Source organism: Salmo trutta, chromosome 15, assembly GCF_901001165.1.
Source record: "Salmo trutta chromosome 15, fSalTru1.1, whole genome shotgun sequence".
NCBI lineage: Eukaryota > Metazoa > Chordata > Actinopteri > Salmoniformes > Salmonidae > Salmo > Salmo trutta.
The window spans coordinates 36,507,975-36,514,184 of NC_042971.1; the positions used below are offsets into that span (position 1 = coordinate 36,507,975).

The window sequence follows — 6,210 nt, forward strand, 5'->3', positions numbered from 1 at the left end:
GAGAACTCCATGAAGGAGGCTAAATATTCTGTGTGTAGGCTAAATAAAGTTGCTGCGTCATTCAGAGTAAAATCGACTGTAATTCTCAGAGTATTGCTAGTAGCTATTTCACGTTAAAAAGCCTGTGCCTACATGTGAAATGATAGGGTCCTTGATATAGTCTAATGCAATTTCATATAGTCTAATGAGAAGTGAGAAGAACCAACTCAACCCGTTTCATAGTTCTAATCAGTCAGACAAATCAGATTGATTGATCCCTTTGAGCGAAGATACAGTAGTTAAGCAATAAGGCACAAGGGGATGTGGTATATGGCCAATATACGACAGTTAAGGGCGTCATGACTGGACACAGCCCTTAGCCGTGGTATATTGGCCATATACCACAAACCCCCAAGGTGCCTTATTACTATTATAAACTGGTCACCAATATTAATGTAAACACACTGCTTATCTTAAATCGTAAAGTCAAAACTGAAGTAAGCATACACCGATTAAAAAACCTGGTTTTCTGAACAAATCTTTCAAATTATTAGGGCATGTAAACAGCTTAATCGGCGTTCCAGCAGTGTATTTGATCTTCACATGTGCCAACACCGGTAGTGCAAGCCTCTCTCTTATGAGCAAGTGAAGTGAGTTCAGAAAAACTGAAAGTATGTATCTTAGAAATAGTTTTTACAGGGGCCTCCCGAGTGGTGCAGTGGTCTAAGGCCCTGCATTGCAGTGCTAGCTGTGCCACTAGAGACCCTGGTTCAAGTCCAGGCTCTGTCGCAGCCAGCCGCAACCGGGAGACCCATGGGGCGGTGCACAATTGGCCCAGCGTCGTCTGGGTTAGGGGAGGGTTTGGCCGGCAAGGATGTTCTTGTCCCATCGCATAATAGCAACTCCTGTGGCAGGCAGGGTTAAGCGAGCAGTGTGTCAAGAAGTCTGGCTTGGCTGGGTTGTGTTTCGGAGGATCTTGACCTTCGTCTCTCCCGAGTCCATACGGGAGTTGCAGCAATGGGACAAGACTAACTACCAATTTGATACCATGAAAAGGGGGTTATTCATTTTTTTTAATAAGAAATAGTTTTCACATACAAACTCGATATGTCCGAACTCAGAATCAAATAGGCTTAGCAAAAATATAATATAATATAATTGCCGATTTTCTACATTCATCAAAAGTCACATCAGGTAGACGTGTCCATATAAACAGGATTATTAGGGAAATATATATTCTTGCAAAGCATGTAAATGTTTTAAACGTTCTATTATATTACATCTGACTATCTGACTATCCACAATAATCAAGTTATTGTGTGCATGACACTGTCTTTATCAGGCTGTTTTTAATCCTTCAGCAGTCGAATTCACACACTTCTTTGATATGCTAAAATGAAATCCTTTAATGCCAAAATAGCAAAGTTCCTCTGAACAAAAGGCCATATTTTCCTCATAACCAGTTACGAGATGCTACTTCATAAAGACGAACCCCAAACAAACTGCCAACAAGCAGCCTTTCAATAACTTTTTCATTTGAATCAGGATTCATGAGGCATACTAGCAGTCCAGAGCCTGACAAAGTGAGGATTGTGTCTCTGTCTGTGGACAAACAGTGAACCACACAGTGCAAATGGCACACTCTAAATTAGCTCAATGAGCTGCAACACAATTTATTTATTTATTTTGCATTTTGCAGGATGAAATCTCTTGAGATGCACCATCTCGTTTCCAAATACAATAAAATAAATCAAAACAATACTTCGTAAAAATAATAATATGGCTGTCTAATAATAATAATAATAATAATAATAACAATGAAATTCTTAAACACAAAAAACGTATATTAACCGCATAAAAAAAGTAGTTGTGCAACTATTAATAGGCCTACAACTAATAACAACTTGTGCAACTACTAATACAAATAATAAAACCAGGGTAATTTCTGGATGGGACATTGGTTGTGGCCATGGCGAGGGCGTGGCCAATGGTGCATTCGCTGACTGAACATTTTAGAGGCCCTCCTGCTGGTAGCAGTGACAATTTTATTTATTTTTTAAAGCAAATTTCCTGCAATTTACACGTTTTACTGTTTGGACATAGGTGCCCCAAAAAATACTTAGGCGGCCCGCACAAGACTTTTCTATGCAGAAAAACCCCTGAATAAAACTAAGTACCTATAAAATATACATGCATATTTACAAATATTTTCACATTGTGATGATTCTATTAGTTAAAAACACAGTTTGTTCTTAACATTTGAAAAAGTGCTTTCTTAAACTCACTGTGTGATTTTAATTCTCAGATTTCCATAGGTAAATTATTCCAGTCAATTGGGCCTTTGTGTTTGAAAGATCTTACTCCAAATAACATGATGTGCCCTTGGAATTTGTCATTGCTGCCATTGCTATTGTGTGAGTCTTGTAAATTAAGGTGTTCCTTAATATATACGGTGAAATTTAAGTTGACACGTTTAAAATAAATTGGTACCAATGCAGTCATCTTCTGTTTGGGAGTGACAGCCAATTTATTGATTCATACATTGTGCAATGTGTCTTATAATGGCAAACAAGAATGAATCTGCAAAGATTGTTATAAAAGAGAGTCTTAGTTGTGTTGTGATAGATGTCACCATAGTCTAGGACAGGAAGCAGCAGTTGGGTTACTAAGGTCTTTCTAATGGATACAGTAAAACAATTCTTAGATCTTTATAGTAACCTAAGGTTATAGTAATATAATCAATATGCTTTCCAAAAGATATTCAGAATCTATCCTCTAACCCAGGTATCAACATTTTTCTATCACTTGCATGAATATTGAAATTGCCAGTTGTGGAGTTTATTCTTTGCTGTGTACCAAAAAGCATGAAAAAGGACTTTGTTTTATTTAAAACCAACATCTTTGCTAGAAACCATCTTTGCTAGAAACCATTTTTGTTGCGCTAAAATCTGCAAAATATTTTAACTTGATGTATAGAGCACTGTATCATCAGTGTATAAGTGAACACGTGTATTCTGACAAATTAGAAGTAATTCATTTATGAATATAGAGAAAAGGGGGGCCAATACTGAGCCTTCAGGTACACCTCTACTGAGTCCAAGAAGTTGTGATTTGTGTCCTATGAAAACATATTTTCTATTGCTAAGATATGCATGGAACCAGTTTAGTGATCTGTTAGTGAAACCAATGTTTAAGTTTTCCTAGTAAGATAGAATGATAAACTAAATGCTTTCGATAAGTCAATGAAGATGGCACCAGTAATACGATAACACCAATGAGCCACAGTTGAGGCTCAGTCCTTTTCCAGTTTAAGGCAGGCATGTTTCACTAGAACAAGCAGAGTTGACAAGCACTGTGAGCTGTGCTGAGGAAAAAGACAAGCAGCAGTTTTGCTGAGTTTATGCCATTATTATTGACCTGATATTATGAATCTGATTTGTTTAAAACACACAACCCCCTCACACACATTCCCTTCCCCCATCACCCTACCTTGTACCCCCCCACCTCTACCTTGACCCTCCAACATGATTCAAAAGCACAAAGCCCTCTTTCACTGTAACACTGCAATTCAAACACATAATACATCAACAGTTCTCTGCCGACTAGAGACCAAGAAAAGTTAGAAATCAAACTAGAAAAAGGAAAAGATTGAAAAGTATGATAAGAAAATAGAAAATTATGATAAGAAAATAGAGATCATAAACATAAACAACAAATAATGAACAACAAGAATATGAAGCATCAGTTTCGGAACCCACGCATTCCAAAGAGCACCATTAGGTGCTTAAGTAACTGTTCCACAGAGTAAGAAAAAGAAGGAGAAGGAGAGAGAAACAAACACTCACCACTACGCAGAGCAGAGCATGACATCCAGCACCAGGAGTGAAAAGATTCCTCTCTCCCTCCTCGGATCCACTCCATGTTTCTGAGCTCCTATATGGCGACACCCCCCCCCCCCCCCATCTTCGGAGAGGGAGGATGGCAGTAGTCCCGTTGTTGGGATGGGGAGCTGAAGAGTGAGAACCGGCTTCTGCTTCCTCCGTGCAGCTGTGCATCCCCATCAGTATCTTCACCAATCCTCTACACTACGTGTGCCTGCGGCACAGCAGAAAAAGGCAATGGAAACACACACACACACACCAGCAGCACAGAGAGAGGGAAAGAGGGAGCACAAAATAAAACAAGAAGGGCAGTCAGTGAGAAGGCAGTGGCAGCTGGAGAATAGCAGGTTTACGTTTTTGCCGTTTCCTTTAGTTTGTGGGAGAACCGCTCAGCTGGGAGAGAGAGTGGGAGGGTACAAGGCAAGAGCTTCCAGGCAAGGAAACAGCACATAATCCCTGCCGGCAGAGACTTCCTTCTCTCCCACACTCCCTCTCTCTCCCCCCTCTCCTTCTCTGTTAATAAGCCTGGCTACGACCCCCTCCTTGGGGCCCTGGAATGTAAAGGCCAGAGTTTCAAGAGGCCCAGTTAGACAAGCCTCAGAGTCACTGCACAGTGACCCAAGGGTCAGACACAGCGAGCGAGCAATGGAGAGGTGGGAATGGAGAAGAGGGGGTTGAAGTGTGTGCGTGTGTGTGTGTGTGTGTGTGTGTGTGTGTGTGTGTGTGTGTGTGTGTGTGTGCGTGCGAGTAAGAGTATACTAAAATCTCTGTGGCCAGTTTTGCCTCATGAGATCGCATAACCTGAACTAGAGCCACTTAACAAAGATAAAGCGGTATCTAGTTACTCCCATAGCAGCAGACGTAAATACTACTAGCATCACTCACATGGTTAAAGCATGGTTATTAGGGCTGTGACGATACCAGTATCGCAATATTTTTTTTATGGCAAAAATGAAAACACGAAGCAGACCAAACAATTTAGTCCTTTAAAAATCTGCTGTATGTAAATATTGTGTGCAAAACTAAGGCATATTGCAATACTGGCATCGTCCCAGACCTAATTAACTGCAAGATAGTCAGTTTAACATCACTATGATTCACAATTCAACTTTACTACCTAACACTAAGATTTTCACAAACTACAGTGCCTTTAGAAAGTATTCATACCCCTTGACTTGTTCCACATTTTGTTGTGTTACAGCTTGAATTCAAAATGTATTAAATCTATTCACCAATCTACACACAATACCCCACAATAACAAAATGAAAACATGTTTTTAGAATTGTTTGCAAATTTCTTGAAAATGAAATATAGAAATATCTAATTTAGAAAGATATTCACACCCGAGGAAAGACTTTGTAGAAGCACATTTGGCGGCGATTACAGCTTTGAGTCGTCTTGGGTATGTCTCTATTAACTTTGCATATCTGTATTTGGGTATTTTCTTCAAAAATTGATTTTCTCTAAAATGGCAGTAGTTTTACAGGCGCCCAACTAATTGTGCTATTATATGTTTACTTTCGCATTATTTGTAACTTATTTTGTACATAATGTTTCTGCAACCATATCTTACGGCAAAAAGAGCTTCTGGATATCAAGACAGCGATCACTCACCTCGGATTAGACAAAGATTTTTTTCTACAACAAGGAAGACGCACAAGACATTCTCCAAACACCCCACAGGGCCGACATCCCCGTTATTTGCAAGAGGAAGCGACGCAGGTACAGAGGACAAAGAGTCGGATGCCTGGTCAGGACACGGAGAAGGCGAGTGGGAAAGCTGCAGTTACCGTCAATACTACTTGCCAACGTGCAATCATTGGACAATAAATTAGACGAGGTACGATCACGAATGTCCTACCAACGGGACATCAAAAACTGTAATTGTAACTGTAGTTCCGGAATTCCAAATTGAGCAGCAGCTGCTGAAAAATGAGCTCCTACAAATATTGAAATTTACATGGTTTTTAGAGTGAAGTACATCGGAAAAAATCAAAAGAAAACTGCAAGACTGAATAGGAGAAAAACCAAGCAACAAACAAAGAAGATAGGCTTTTGAAAAAAGTTACTATTTTTCATAAAATTGTAGTTATCTTAGCTAGCTGAATTGTTTACCAGTTGCTAAGCAGTTGCTAGGGACTCTTTTGGAAGAAGCTAGCTAGCTAACGAAGAATAACAAAGAATATCTAGTTAACAGAAGAAAAGAAAGAGAAAATCAGGACAGAAGAAAAAGGATATCAAAGTGAAACAGTTCTCTAAAGACACAAGAGACAATAATACAAGAAACAACACTTCTGTAGCTTGTCAACTATGTGTCTGTCTATCCCTGTTCTCTCTCCTCTGCACAGG

The 6,210-nt window shown here is 39.5% G+C and overlaps 1 long non-coding RNA gene across 1 annotated transcript in view; it reads right to left on the reverse strand.

The window, feature by feature from the left end:
* LOC115148903 (uncharacterized) overlaps window positions 1-4,214 on the reverse strand; it is a 76,766-nt gene extending 72,552 nt beyond the window's left edge. Inside the window, exon 1 of the long non-coding RNA XR_003866761.1 lies at window positions 3,825-4,214. This is a non-coding gene — a long non-coding RNA (uncharacterized LOC115148903). The remainder of the gene's footprint in view (window positions 1-3,824) is intronic.
* Window positions 4,215-6,210: the final 1,996 nt, after the last annotated feature.